Source organism: Lissotriton vulgaris, chromosome 5 (assembly GCF_964263255.1).
Source record: "Lissotriton vulgaris chromosome 5, aLisVul1.2, whole genome shotgun sequence".
Lineage (NCBI taxonomy): Eukaryota > Metazoa > Chordata > Amphibia > Caudata > Salamandridae > Lissotriton > Lissotriton vulgaris.
Window position 1 is genome coordinate 377,349,476 of NC_141693.1, and position 15,205 is coordinate 377,364,680.

The 15,205-nt window shown below is 47.9% G+C and overlaps 1 protein-coding gene across 1 annotated transcript in view; it reads left to right on the forward strand.

Annotated features, from left to right (window-relative positions):
• The window catches only part of NPHP4 (nephrocystin 4), a 1,007,060-nt gene that overhangs the window by 879,561 nt on the left and 112,294 nt on the right, over nucleotides 1–15,205 (forward strand). The window lies entirely within an intron of this gene.

Here is a 15,205-nt window from a genome sequence, read left to right on the forward strand (position 1 = left end):
ATGCAAAACCTATTGCATTGCAAATGCTTGTTGGTTGGGGGGTTGGCAATATCGGCCCCCTGTGACAAATTCGGCTGCAACCGGCCATTGCAAACTGCTCCGCTGCACTCCCTCTCACCCCAGGGGGTGATGGCTGAGCAGTTTACCAGGGTCCCTTTCTGTTCCCAGTCCGGCCCTGAACGCTGCTCCAGTAAGCGCCTCAGGCCCGGAAGAGATGTTTGCACAACCGCCTCAGTCTCAGGCAGTCCCTCAGTAATTGGGCTCTTGCAGTACACAGCAGTCGTTCTGGGTGGGTGGTCTGGACCAAGGCGCTGCCGGTTGTGCCGCAACTAGGCCGCAGTCACCGTCTGCAGCGCCGCTCAGCTACAGCGTTTCTCTCGTGCATGTCCGGCAGCGTGGCCTGATGGTTAATCACAGCTGCTATGATCTTCGTCTTCTACACTGCCCTCGTTCTCAGCGAAGCTGAGCGCGGACCTCACCCCTCATCCACAGTATCCCAGGGGTGGAGGGGATATGGCCATGGACTGCCGGAGGACCCCACCCCCCTCTCTCCTCCAACCAACATTATTAACAAGTTCAAGTTCTGGCATTTATAAAGCGCACTACTCACCCAGAGTGTCTCAAGGCGCTAGGGGAAGGGGTTCATTATTTGTCGAAAAGCCAGGTTTTAAGTTCTTTTCTGAAGGAGATGTGGTTCTGAGTAAGGCGGAGGTGAGTGGGGAGTGAGTTCCATGTCTTGGCAGCCAGATAGGAAAAGGATCTGCCACCCATGGTGGATTTCCGGATGCGCGGGACTGTGGCGAGGGCATGATTGGACGATCTAAGTTGACGGGTGGGTTTGTAGAAGGACAGTCGAGTGTTGAGGCATTCGGGTCCTAGATTGTAGAGGGCTTTGTGTGCGTGGGTGAGAAGGCGGAAAGTAATTCTTTTGTTAACGGGAAGCCAGTGGAGGTCTTTTAGGTGTCTGGTGATGTGATCTTGGCGCGGGATGTCTGATATGAGTCTCGCTGACGCGTTTTGGATGCGCTGGAGTTTTTTCTGTAATTTTGCTGTGATTCCGGCATAAAGTGTGTTACCGTAATCCAGTCGACTCGTGACCAGTGCGTGGGTGACAGTCTTTCTTGTCTCGAGGGGGATCCAGCGGAAAATCTTTTTGAGAATGCGAAGTACGTTGAAGCAGGAAGACGAGACGGCGTTGACTTGTCTGGACATCGAGAGAGAGGAGTCTAGGATGAAGCCAAGGTTACGTGCATGGTCTGTGGGTGTGGGTGCTGCGCCCAGTGCGGAAGGCCACCAGGAGTCGTCCCAAGCTGAGGGGGAAGAACCTAGGATAAGTACCTCCGTTTTGTCTGAGTTGAGTTTTAGGCGGCTATGTTTCATCCATTCGGCTACTTCTTTCATGCCTTCGTGAAGGTTGGTTTTGGCTGTGTTGGGGTCTTTGGTGAGGGAGAGGATTAACTGGGTGTCGTCGGCGTAAGAGATGATGTTGAGGTTGTGTTGACGCGCGATGGAGGCGAGAGGACTCATGTATACGTTGAAGAGGGTGGGACTGAGTGAGGATCCTTGAGGTACGCCGCAGATGACTTCGGTGGCCTCTGAATAGAATGGGGGAAGTCGGACTCTTTGAGTTCTCCCAGTGAGGAATGAGATGATCCAGTCCAAGGCTTTTCCTTGTATGCCGATGTTGCTGAGTCGATGTATAAGGGTGCTGTGGCAGACTGTGTCGAAAGCGGCAGAAAGGTCAAGTAGGATGAGGGCCACGGTTTCTCCGTTGTCCAGGAGTGCTCGGATGTCGTCGGTCGCTGCAATGAGGGCGGTTTTGGTGCTGTGTTTGGCTCGAAATCCAGATTGAGATGGATCAAGGGAGTTGTTGGATTCAAGGAAGGTGGCGAGCTGGCTGTTGGCGGCTTTCTCGATGACTTTGGCTGGGAATGGGAGGAGGGATATGGGTCGGTAGGTTTTAAGTTCAGAGGGGTCCGCTGTGGGTTTCTTCAGAAGGGAGCTGAGTTCGGCGTGTTTCCAGCTTTCTGGAAAGGTGGCAGAGTTGAACGAGCAGTTGATGACATCACGGAGATGGGGGGCGATGATGGAGTCAGCTTTGTTGAAGATGTGGTGGGGGCAAGGGTCAGTGGGCAGGCCAGAGTGGATTGAGTTCATGAGGCGAATGGTGTCTTCAGTGGTAATTGGGTTCCAGGCGCCGAGGTTGTTAGTTGGCGGAGTAGGATCAGAGGGGGGTGGGGAGGGTTGATCGCTTGGAGAATTCTCGAAGCTGTTGTGGATGTCAGCAATTTTGTTGTAGAAGAAGGAGGAAAAGGCGTTGCAGAGGTCTTGGGAGGGAGTGATGTTGTTAGATGCTGCGGTGGGGTTGGTGAATTCTTTGACAATGTTGAAGAGTTCCTTGCTGTTATGAGTGTTGTTGTCGAGACGATCCTTGAATGCTGATTTCTTAGCGGATTGAATCAGTTGGTGGTGTTTGCGGGTGGCTGACTTGAGGGAGGCCATGTTGTCTGAGGTTGTGTTTTTTCTCCAGATCTTCTCCAGAGTGCGGCATAGTTTCTTGGATTTTTTAAGGTCATCATTGAACCAGGGAGCCTTTTTGCTGGTTGAATTGATCTGGTGCTTTTTCAGGGGTGCTAATTCGTCAGCACTGTGGGTGATCCATTGCTTGAGTTTGGTGGCCGCTTGGTTTGGGTCCAATGGGAGGGTGGGAGGGTTTTGGTTGAGTGATGTGAGGAGTTGGTTGGAGGTGATTTTGTTCCAGTTTCTCCGAGAATAGGTTGAGGGCGATTGTGGGTTAGGGAGATTTTGTAGCTGAAGTGAACGCAGCTGTGGTCCGTCCAGTGGAGAACTGTGGTGCGATCGAAGGAGATGTGCTTGCTGGATGTGAAGATAGGGTCGAGCGTGTGCCCGGCTACATGGGTGGGGGTGTCCACAAGTTGTTTGAGTCCGAGATTGGCCTGGTTGTCCAGAAGGGTGGTGATGTTGCTGTCAAGTTTGTTGTCAAGGTGGTAGTTGAGGTCTCCTAGAAGAATGTAGTTCTCGGAGGCTAGGGCGTGTGGGCTGACGAAGTCCGTTATGTCATCGCTGAATTGGGTGCGGGTACCTGGAGGCCTGTAGATGAGGGTGCCTCTCAGTGTGGTCCTGGGGTCGGTGTGGATCTGAAAGTGGAGATGTTCGGCGGTTGCAAGATTGTCGTCGGAGCTAGTTGTGATTTTGATGGTGTTCCTGTGGATGATGGCGATGCCTCCTCCTGTTTGATTGGTGCGGTCTTTGCGGATAATCTTGTAAGTGTCCGGAATGGCTATGGCAATGTCTGGAGCTGATGATGTGTTCATCCATGTTTCAGTAAGAAGGCGATGTCAGGTGACGCAGAGTTGATTAGGTCCCAGAGTTCTGTTGCGTGTCTGTGGACCGAGCGGGTGTTGAGCAGGATGCACTTTAGGCGGTTTGAGTCTGAGTTGTGTTTGGAGGACGTGGAATTGGTGAGGGTCCTGAAGCCGTTAAACTTGCAGGAGAGGCAGGCGAAAGGGCCGTGGGTACGTCCTGGAGTAGCTTCGCAGCAAAGTGGTGTACGTCCGGGATTGAGGGCGAGGAGAGTAGCGGCAGCATATGTGATTCTAGAGGGTTGGGAGCGACGGGGGCCAGGGGGACCGCGCCCAGCGCCTGACGGGCGTAGACGGGCTTACCTTTGGCGCACCTTCGGCGTGGCCGCAGCGCGTGGACGCTGCGCGTTGGGACATCTGTCTTAAATGGATAGTGGAGGGGGGAGGGGCAAGGGAGGGACAGCTGGGAGGCCGAGGGCGGGGTGTAGGTCCGAGCAAGGAGGCACCACAACAAACGTGAAAATGGCTGCTAGCAAAATAACCAAGTTGGATTGGGCAGTACTACGCTATGCAAGCATGCATTCACAAACAGTTAAATAAATAAATAAATCAAGGCACAATGCCGACTCGCTGACTGCGCGCTTCACCTATGTCACTTTCTAGAATCCGGCAGCAACAGACAGCAACAAGCGTGTTCGAGTGATATTAAAACATACAAATAAATCAAAAATTTAAATAAACAATATTTATACAACTACGCAGAAAACGTTCCATGTCATTCGTTTACAATTGATATATACAGATATCAGATGGCTAACCTTAACATAATTCTAGTACAAGGTATTTCCTATCCGAATCTAACGTATCAATCTTACAATACTTAATTTTCTGCGTATCCTATTTGGACCTACGGCAAGGTCACTAACTGGTGTCAGATCCTTATCGCTTAAACCACGCATGCGTAGAGGGCCCGTTTACCATGAGGGTACCCCCCCCCCCCCTATACCCCCCGGTTACCCCGTATGCTCCATTAATTCCATTAAAGGGGTCCCTTGCATCTCTGCGCCGTTTACTGGCGTCATTGTGCACGTACGGGGTGGCCAACCAGCCTAGAGAAAACGTGACTCCCCCCCCCCCCCCTCCCCCGCACCCAGGTTGCCAACAGGCTGTACCTGCCCCTGGAGTTCTAGGAGAGACCACTTGTCCCTCCCCTTGGGCGACCCCATTCAAGAATGGCGACGCCCTCTAAGGACCTCAAATTTACTGCTCAACAATCATGACCTTACCGCCACAGGTCACCGTAGTTGACCGACAATCAGGTCCCCCCTACCCTCCTATACTGAAAGGTCATGCTCTGTCATTAAAATTCACAAACCTAGCCAACTCCCTGCAAGGTCTTGCCCTGTCCCTATACACCACTAACTAGGCAAGAAGATTCTTTGCGGCGATTTAGTTCCCTGGTGTTGGCAAATGGACGCCGTCTTTTAGGAAGCACGAGTCCCCCAGATGCACCCCTTGGCTATAGTCTGTTAGTGTCAAGCCCTAGATAGCCTCACCAGTTTGTTACTAGGTATTTGTGTCCAGTGACCCAATGGCCTCACAGACTTGCTTCCTCCCCATTGGACGCTCTGGAATGTCTGCACCAGGGTGTACCCCAGGCACAGACATGTCGACCCACCCTTCTACCCAGGCATCCAGGTGTACCCAGTCCTTCCGCACCCCCCTCCCGAGTATAGATGTATGGCTGTCTGATTCAGGGAAAGTAGACCTACCGCCATGAGGCCACCAGATGGGCTCAATTGATGGCATTACGCTGTGGCCGATAAGCCAATGCACTCCAGATGCTGACACTCATTGTTGGTGCAATTGGAATGCTACTCAGGGAACCACAGGCCCCAAGATCTCCCACGGGCATATCATGAAGTCCGTGAACCACCTACACCTGACCGCTATGCTCTGGGAAATGCTCTGTGTATACCTACCTCCTTAATATGGAATATCCCCAACCCGCAATGTCTGCTACGATGGCAGCTGGGAGCACAGGCGCCATAAAATGCAGAGTAATGCTTTCCGCCAAGGGGTGCTGAAGTGTTGCATACGCCCAGAACTCCTCGCTTTGGCCAAGCTGGTAAGGCACACTCCTGTGAAGCAGCGTAGTGCCACATTCCTACGACTGACACCCAATTGGTAACGTACCTATACACCACCAATATAGTGTTGGCACCTCCTGAGCTCTCCCATAAGCATATCATGTACACCGTACACTATCTGCCCCTGACTATTATGTTCATGGGAAAAGCAAAATGTTAGCCTATCCTCCTACTACGCAGCATTCCCAACGCTGTAGTGTCTGCTACGATGGGCGCCCGCGAGCACAGGCACTTGAAATGTCAGATCACAGTTCCACGACAAGGGTGTTGATGTGTTGCATCCACCCGCCATACCTGAGTTCTGGTCGAGCTAGCCAGGAGTACACCTGTAAGGCAGCGTATTGCTAACTTACCACAAATGGCAGACCCCATTAGTTGACACACTTAAACGCTTCACTATAGTGCATGGGTCACACCGTATCTTGCTGGTACCGACTGGGCCCTTGAAATTAATTGCCAATCGCAGGTGATGCCGTAGCTTGCCATTCATGCTTCGGATCTCCTGGTCACCTTGGTTGTCCTGATCTTGCCGTCCTAACGGTGAGGAGCACTTCCAGGCGGCAGGCGTGTATCCAGTCATACAGAAATGAAAAATCAAACATCAATGATTAGTGCCTTTTTGTATTTAGATGACCAATCAGTTTCTCAGTCACCGCTACTTCTGTGCCGGTACTATGTGATGCCACACGGATGCATCAATCTTGCGTGATACTACACCCAAACCCAGTCTGTTTGACAACATAGGCACCCAAATGTGTACCAACCCCAGGAGGAGTTGGTCCAACGCGACACAAACCAGGAATAACCTGCTTAATTGTACAGGCCCAAGGACGTAAGAAATGTGTGACCCCACACGTATAAGTGTACAGGCACCAGAGTGCAGTGATACAACGTGACAAACCCTCGGCAACTAATGCCCCATTGTACCCGCACAGGGTGCGATGGTACCTTGCGGTGCCATACGGACACCCATGGTACAAGTGCACAGGCTCAATACATGATTGTGCACCATTCGCAAGAATATCCTTGAAGATGAGACAAGAAGGCCTGAGATGTACTGTGACGCCATAAGCGTTGAAAGTATACTAGGGAGAACCCTCACCGAGGGTCGTGCCAAGTAAGCCTGACCTCCAAACCATGCAATAACTATCCTAACTCCCCCAGTAAGTAATTTGACCCCATTGGAATCCTGGAGCCTACCTTAGAGGTAACATATGTAAAGAAAAGAAGGTTTGGGCCAACCTGGCAATTTAGCAATTGTGTGCGCAAATCCTATAGTGATAGGTCTGACATATTTACAAGGCTCTCCCTGCGGGTGGAACAAACCGGTGGTGCAAGCCCACTAGCAGCATTTAGCTTACCGGCCCCGACACACACCTGTGTAGTTCCAAGAGAGTTATCAGTAAATGCGCTAAGTCAACCATCAGACACCTGGCCACCGCCACAATTTCCACAGCGGACCTATGCATTAATGAGTGCTTACTATAGCGCCAGTTACCTTATCGTGTGACGGTTTGTTCAGTAAGAACATTGTTGGATGACTGCATAGTGTTGCTAATTAATTAGCAATCAACTGGTAAACCTATTTCCCTATTTCTCTTCCACACACCTTCCCTGAGTTTATAAAGCAGAGTACCACAGTGCGGGATCTAATCCTATCATTGCATCTGCAATTGCTTGGAATACAGCTAAGGGTTTCTCAGTGGTTAAACTAAAGGTAGGAAGTGCGCCATAAGTGCTAGAGTTATTACGCGACAGCGCTGGAAACATATAAACTCCCTTTACTCCCTTTAAATTAAGGCCTTAGTGGCATTATCATCTGGCTAGCGACTGAGAGCACCTCGCCCAGCCTCGTACCATAGCTGCCAACACAGAGACAGCTCAGAAACTGGCCACCTTTAGCGAACAGACTAACAGTTCTATTCAAAAGAGCAGGCATTTTGATGCAATGTTCCCTCAACAGCGCAACTTGACAACGTTTGCAGGTGGCCATTGCTTAGCTATTTGGAGTCCCTGGTAATAACCATCATCCTACTAAAAATCGCCCAAATGGCTCAGTGCCTTATAGGGTTGTTATGTTATGTTATGTTATGTTATATGCTGTTTTATACTGCGCTCAATTACTACCGGAGTATCCTGGCGCGAATAGACCGCTGGGGAACCCGTCCTGGCTTTCCCTGTGAGATGGTCCCTACTGGGTATCTCCAAGGTGAAACCAGGCATCCCCGGCGTATGTGGGGGGCCGTTGTGGAGATGAGGCAAGCTAATGCCCAGAGTTGCCAAGTGTGATCCCTGGTTAGAGTAGGCACCGAGGTGAGAAATATCGAGTCCGTTGACCCTGGTCCACGACCCTGCCGCGTCGGGAATTGAACCCTGGTCCCGGGCCGTCCTCTGCTCCCGGGTCTGCCGCCTCTAACCAGTGAGCCACACCACTTGCTGACGAATTTGGAGTCATCCCAGTATTTAATCCATTGCAGGTGTATTTATCACCTATATTCTTTGAGGAACTTAAGAGTTTACTTTGAGCAATAGATAAAAGACCATTTGTGGCTAGGATCATGAAATTGATGTCAGCCATGCCCACACTACCAAGAGTAAAAGTACAGTATTCCCGCAGAAGCCTTAATATTTAAACACCCCTTAGGAGTAACCCAGTATAAAAGCACATGTACTACCGTGCCATGATAACGCAGCTCACAAGCTAAAAACGGTTCTGTTTTAAATTTTTTACTGCTGATGCAGAAGCTGCAACCTTGCACAGCTACTACCACCAACAGGGGTATCAGACATTATATCACCATCAGCTATCAGCGCTTGTTCACCTACGTTGTAACAACAGCTGAGCAACCCAGGAAGCACATCACAGCTGATCACTTCTCCGTTGGCGACACAGGTCCCCGCGCTGGCCCATCCGCTCAGCCTCTTCTATCCTCCGGTGGTCAAGAAACAGCGACGTGGGTCTTTTCACGACAGAGCTGTGCACACCACGTTGAACCCAGTGGCTTGTAACCTAGAATACAGCAAGAAACAGGCGGGGTGAAGCCTCCGGAGAGGCTGAGTTGCAGTTGTGCCTCCCATGATCCAGGAAAGATTGACTCGCTAAGGTCAAACACACCAGGATCCACTCTTGATGCCCCAATGAGCCTAAAACATGGCTTGTCATGTGCCTGGTGCACCAACATACACAGGCATACTATGCACAGTTTTGTTCTCATGTAACAAACATGTACAAGAACATTCTGTAAATTATAAATGTGTCTGTCCTGTGCTTAGTGAGCTCACACATATAATCTCCACAAAAACCATCCGTAAAGTCTATCTCGTGCTTAAAATTGCAAGGACACTGTACACTTACCCCCTTCATTTAATATTTGCTTGTCACACACCTGGATACCCTGCTAGCTTTACCCGTGTTGATAATGTTCCAAGTACACAAACACACATTTACTGCCAGCCATTTGTTCAGGGACCTAAAACTGCACCCCCATTCTGCGCAGGCGGCAGGCAGCCCCAGCACCAGTACCAGATTTCATGGTCCCACTCACGGCGGTCCCGGCCAACGACAACGCTCACAGTCTGCGATCAGCTGTTCGCCCACGCCGGGGCTCCGCTAGGGCGCTGACGATACCCCTCTTGGCCTGAGCTCAGCTGCTCGCCCGCTCCAGGGCTCGCTTGTTCAACACTCGTCTGCTCACGGCCCCCTTCAAACCAAAGCCTGTAAAAAGAAAACAATATGTTAAAAAGGCCTCCACGAGGCCACCCAATTCCGCTACTGGCACATAGACGGGCCAATGACGCTCATCAGCACAGCTGCGGTGGGCAAGACGGCACCCCAACGAACCACATGGTGCCAAATGGAATCTCCTCAGTTGAACCTCACACGTTCTGAAATACAAAAGGAAAGAAAAGGAATTACAGCCTCCTAGAGGCTGGAGGGGCAGGCCGTGGAGCGTGGAGTCAAAGAGGCAGACTCCCGCGCTCCCTGGCCTTTTTAACCCCTCACTGGCCAGGTCGGATCTAACCGGCCTGGCCTTCGTTTCAGTGACCCGGAAGTGATTAAATCACTTCCGGGTCACTACGAGACGACCCGGGGTCTAATCGATGTGGGGGGGCGCGCCGCCCGCTGGGTCATGTTGACGCGATGGGGGCGTGCCCCACCACCAGGAGCGGGTGGGGGCAGGTGCGCCTGCCATACTTGCGGCGGGCCGATGCAGGCCCCTCCTTTCTCTTTTGTGCCTTCAATGGCATCTCCGGGCCGGTTTGTAGCAGAATTGCATGCTTGCCCGGATCGTAGCTCTTCCAACACGTCCAATGTGGTCGCCATCTTGACCACGCCTCCTCCTACAGAGGTGGGTTAATTAGTAAGATTACTTTCTTCAGCTGTGCTGTGGATGTGGCTCGCAGGTTTCCTGGGCCACACCACTTAATGCTTGTCTCCCCTTTTTACGTTGTCATCCTTTTTCCATTCCATTCGATAACTTTATTTCGGTCTCAAGGACTATAAAAGCTGCTGTTCAGCAGACTCCTGCGAAGCACAAATGGTCAGATTTTTATTGTGGACTGGATAATTGTTCTTTTACTGTAGACAAATTAATTCATTTTTTTAAGGCATTGGCTTCATTGTTATTTCATTACACAATGTTCACATATTTTGGAAGTTTTTGTATTTGCATTGTGAATCATTCTGCCACTAGGCACATTTTCTTTTGTCAGTGATGACTGTATGGTTCCTGTTCATTCTGCTTGGATATATTAATAACGCACTGACTGATAAGCTTTTTATCCATGTCGGATTGAGGAGAAAGAACCCTATTGTTTGACCGGCCCCAGCATGATGAAATATGTGCGGATATGTACCGTCACGCATGCAGACGCATATTTGATGATGTGACTTCTATTTGTTTGTCTTCTAAAAAAAAAGAAGAAAGTTCCATGCCAAGATTGCACAAGCAAGCAAATGAGATTGACAAGAAAGTCTGCAAATAATAATCAGTGGACTGATCCAAAGTCCATTTTAAGTGTAGGTATTGTCCAAAATAGGTCTTTCAACACCAGACAGCGTAACTGTCTGTAGGCGAGACCTAAAGCGATGTGCCTGCTCTCAACTCACTGAAAGTAGGCACAGAAAAGAAAGATGGCGTTTAATTGCACGGATTCTGTGAGGATAAGAAGTCACAAAATACCAGAATGCTAATACCATGGTCTAATGATTAGCCTATTTTTCCGTCGAATAACCTGTGGCCGAATTATGCATACAGTGTGCATCACAGATTTAAATACCGTCTGGAATGCATCGATCTAATTGCATTAATGGACCTGGATTGCATCCATGAGTTCTTTTTTTGTAAATTGGCAATTACACGTCCGGAGAAAAGCTTATTGCGCCATTAGCTAACCGCTGTCTTCCATTTGGGGCTGTTTAGCGCTTTAGCTAAAACACCCATGACAGAAAGATGAATATGTACTGTAAACCTATCCCCAGCTTGCACATAGTGGATATTTTACTTAGGAACTCTAAATCGTTAATGCAAACTTCTTAGACGCTCCAGAATACCTCACAGAACATATAGCTTGATAAACCTTGTTTGGGTTCCTAAATTTACATTAAAAGCCACTGCAAATTTGTAACAAATGCTCTCCATTTATTATGGTAGGAATTATATGCTCTTGCTATTACAGGCCTTGCTAAATTATGAAAGTATTCACTTGTTGACATGTCCTTTTAAAATCCCTTTGCTTGGCATGTTTAATTAAGTGTTTTTTGATTAAATGGTTAAGTGTTATTGCCCTCTGCTCGTGGTTAAAATACTCTGCAGAGGGGTTTGGCCGCTCCAAAGGGTATAGACATGAGCCAAAAGTCATAATCATGGAAGGGCACTTAAGAGTTGCTAACATTTGATAGCAAATAGCAATTAGGATCTTAGCCACTCTCTGGGCTCAGGTAACATAGGCAAGTAAGCATGTGCTCTCTCGTTCTGCTTCACGCCTATACCACTGAATTAGATGTAAGGTCGTTAGTACCTGGATTTTCTTTGTATTAGTCAATCTCAGCATTCCATAAAGAGTGGGAATGAATTTTAGGACACTGGAATGTTGACCCCTCCATTGAAGTCAATGGAGCAGCAGAGGGCTGTAAACTTTGCTGTATTAAACCCAGCCATAGCGCAACCCCGGGCCTACAGATTTCTCTCTTTGTGGGCATAATTAGCGCTTCTGGTCTGATTCTAAGTATAAGGGGCTGCCTTATTCTAACTCTCTGCAACTTGGTAAGTGTTATTCTGACTTACTAAACCTCTGTGTTTTTGCTGACTGTCCTGTGAGGTTGCTATTGTCTTGGCACTTCTACACAAATGAATGCCAACTAGTACCTCATTCATGTGCATCGCTGCTAGTCCGGGATGGATGACACCTGATCTGGTGGTCAAATTGGCTTCTCTGTCCTCCATTTGCTTAGCCACCAGTTGCATTTTGTCCTTCAGTTTGGAAAAGGCATACACATGTAACTCCTTGTTGCATATTGCATTCAGCAAACTAGTCTTGAGAGAAGTAAACTCTTTCGTCTGGGGAGGTAGCTTTTTGTTGCTTGTGGCTCACTGAAGGAACAGTTATACCTTTATGAAATAGACCCTTTAAACAATCACAGAAGGGATCTCTCGACTACCTCGCCCAATGTTTTGATACTCAGAATGCGGTTTGGCTTAAGGCACTTTTCCAACAGTAAGGTAAACCAACTAAAAGCAAAGCCCTGAAAGCCCTGAAAGACTAACAGTGCATAAGGCCCTTGAAACCTGCTGGTAAACATGTTATGAACTACTTCACCTTTTTTTGTTGTTGCAGTCTCTCGTTTTCCAGAAATCAGTACCTTAGTTGCTGATTTTAAGACAATATGATACACTGTATTCAACGTAATTATGGGAGTCCACTCCTCTTTCATTTTCCTCTGCTTGATATTCTTGCTCTATCTGCCCCTTGAAACAACACTTACTACACAGGTGGTGTACGATTTATATCCTGAAGACTCCTTGAAATGATAATGTTTTAAATTTTATTGTACATAGTCGTGCGTATTTTGCCACATTCTTCCTAAGAGAGAGCGCATTCCACTTAGGTAATGTTTGAAGAACTTCTGAGTGTAATTTGGGACTGTAACACTTACATTTATTTGGTTTTTGAAGATGCCACAGCCAGGATCTTTGGCATTGCAAAGTGCTTGTTAGTTTGGTACTTGTACAGCCTTGTAAACTGACGGGATTTTCAGTTCCAGAACACATCCTGTTACAGTTAGTTCGAAGAGACCTGTATTCCAAATGTGTTATATTTTTGTTTCGTTATTGAAAAGGGATACTGTTTACTGAGATGTGTGTGTCGTCCTCGTAGAGCACGCTGTGAAGACGTGTTGTGTAAACATTGCATTTTTATTCTTTTTAATTTTTTTAATTACCATGGAAACCATAATACAATCAGTGAAACCGAAGATGAACAGCCTTACTGCTAGTCATGAGAGTTAATCAAGGGGTAAAAAACAAACACGTCTTCCATGGCCCATTTCATTGAAATAGTGTCAAGCTTTACAGTTTATATGAATCATTTTGAGTCGGCTGATCTTTCACGATAGGAAATATTTAGACCAAAAACAAAACACTAAATCAGAGAATTAAAACTAGGAGTTTCAAAGCAGTGTGTTAGAAACACAGTGGAGTAGTCCACGATAAGAGCACTGAAAGCCTTAGAAGACATTACCTGTGCAAGACAGTATACCATTCCTTTGGTCCAGTGTGAATCCCAGTGTTCTTAACCGATAAATACCTCCATGTTGGTGTCCCGGATATCTTCTTGCCTTAGTAGAGAGAGCAACTTTCTCTTCGCATTACCTGATACAGAGGGCTGCTTTTTCTGCACAAGGAGCCATCATCAAGCTGATGTCTTTGAAAGAGTTCAGAGAAAGGAAGAGTACAGATTCTTGGGTCTGGAGACTGTTGAGTTGTTGGGGGTTTAGTCAGAACAAGCAGACAGGACTAAGGTATATCTGATAGTAAAGCCAAAAGCCTCAGCATAAGGCCTAACTTTTCTCCAACTAATGTTGATCCTTTTTTTTCACTTTAATTTAGTGGTGTATTTATTACTGACAGTTTCCCCGACCTCCTTCGATTTGTCTACAGCCGGCCGCACCTCTATCTGCAGCCCCCAAAGATTGTCTAACATTACAGGCATGGAGCTGCTTTAAAATAAAATAAAAATGTACCATGTTTGTGAAAGCATCGAGGGGAGTAGGTAATTCTGTCCTGGAACATGGCCCACTTCACTCGACCTTTCTGAGCCCCTCAGTTAATGCTGCAAATAGAAGCAAGGCCGAGCTGACTTGTTGGCTGGGCTTGGTGTGACGTCAGACATTGGAGCCCACAAGAGGCTCCACACCCCGTACTCCGCTCCAGCTCTTCGCTCCGCCCTACTCGGTGGTGCTTGGAGGAGCTTTAAACGCCCCTGCCGTTCCTCCTCCGTCACCTGGCAGATAGCCCACAGGCACAAAGATGAAACTAAAGTCAGTGGGACTGTTGGTTCAAGGGATGCTGGGCAATGGAGCAGCACAAGACAAGAGCTGCAATCGCCGAAGAAAGCAACCCTAGTAGCTCCCCCCCCCCCCCCCCCCCCCCCCTGCCTCTACTCCCATTCAGATTATGTTGAATCCGGCAACTCTGCCTGTAATCTGAAGGTGTTGTGTGTGGACAATTTGCAGGTCAGGGCTGCCACTGCCTGGTTTTCTTCAGAGTATAAACTTTTAGAACATTGATAGTTGAGTTTACCATGCATGTGAGTTATGTTGTTAATGTGTCCTATAGAAATGAGTAATATAGGTAGTCAACACATCTCATAACCGAGCGTTTTAGTCCCAACCACAGGCATTCCACCTATAGATGGTTGTCCTATAGACGACTCCACAGAGTATCTAACATCCCTGTTCAATGTTTGAGTAACATCTCCATTAATGTTTTTCTCCCCATGCTAATCCTTGAGTAAGTTTCTCTCAGTCAAACACATCTTTTATTGGGACAATACCAGTACCTCACAGAAGAGTTTGTAGATAAGTGGATGGCAGGACTGTATTTAAGCCCCTGTATTTATGGAGTAAAGGATGGCGGCATGCCAGTATGAGTGTTTTAGGATGTGTCAAAATTTGTCGAATTCCGTAGAAAATGCAGTTACGAGACACAAAAAGTGTTATAAATAGTGAAAATACCGCATTTATTTCTTGCAACACGTAACTGATAAAAACGAATTTTTCCCAAAATGGGAACCCAGTGGAAAACATTACATGGAATTCAACAAACTTACATTCAGGAAACAAACAAAAAGAGCCTCCAAGCAGGCACTCATTAGCATGTGACACTCTGAATTACTGACAACGTGAGTGCACACACAACTGCTGTCCTCGTCTTCCTTTAAAGATGTAATGATTTATTGTATGCCAGTCTTTCCCCGGTCTCTCAGGGTGGCAGATACCATTACGACCGCCACCCTGATGGTGAAGACTGTCGTCTTTAGATATCGTGGCCTGCCCAGTGGAGCTCTCTGTACCTTCAGAGGACCCTCCATGATGGCAGTTCCTGTGAAGGTATGAACACGTTGGTGGTGGATGTCCTCTGTTGATTTTGATGGTCATCCACCAAATATTTTGTTTGGTGGAATTTGTTTTTGAAAATCAATAAACTAATGACTCCCCACCCAGGGAGTTTA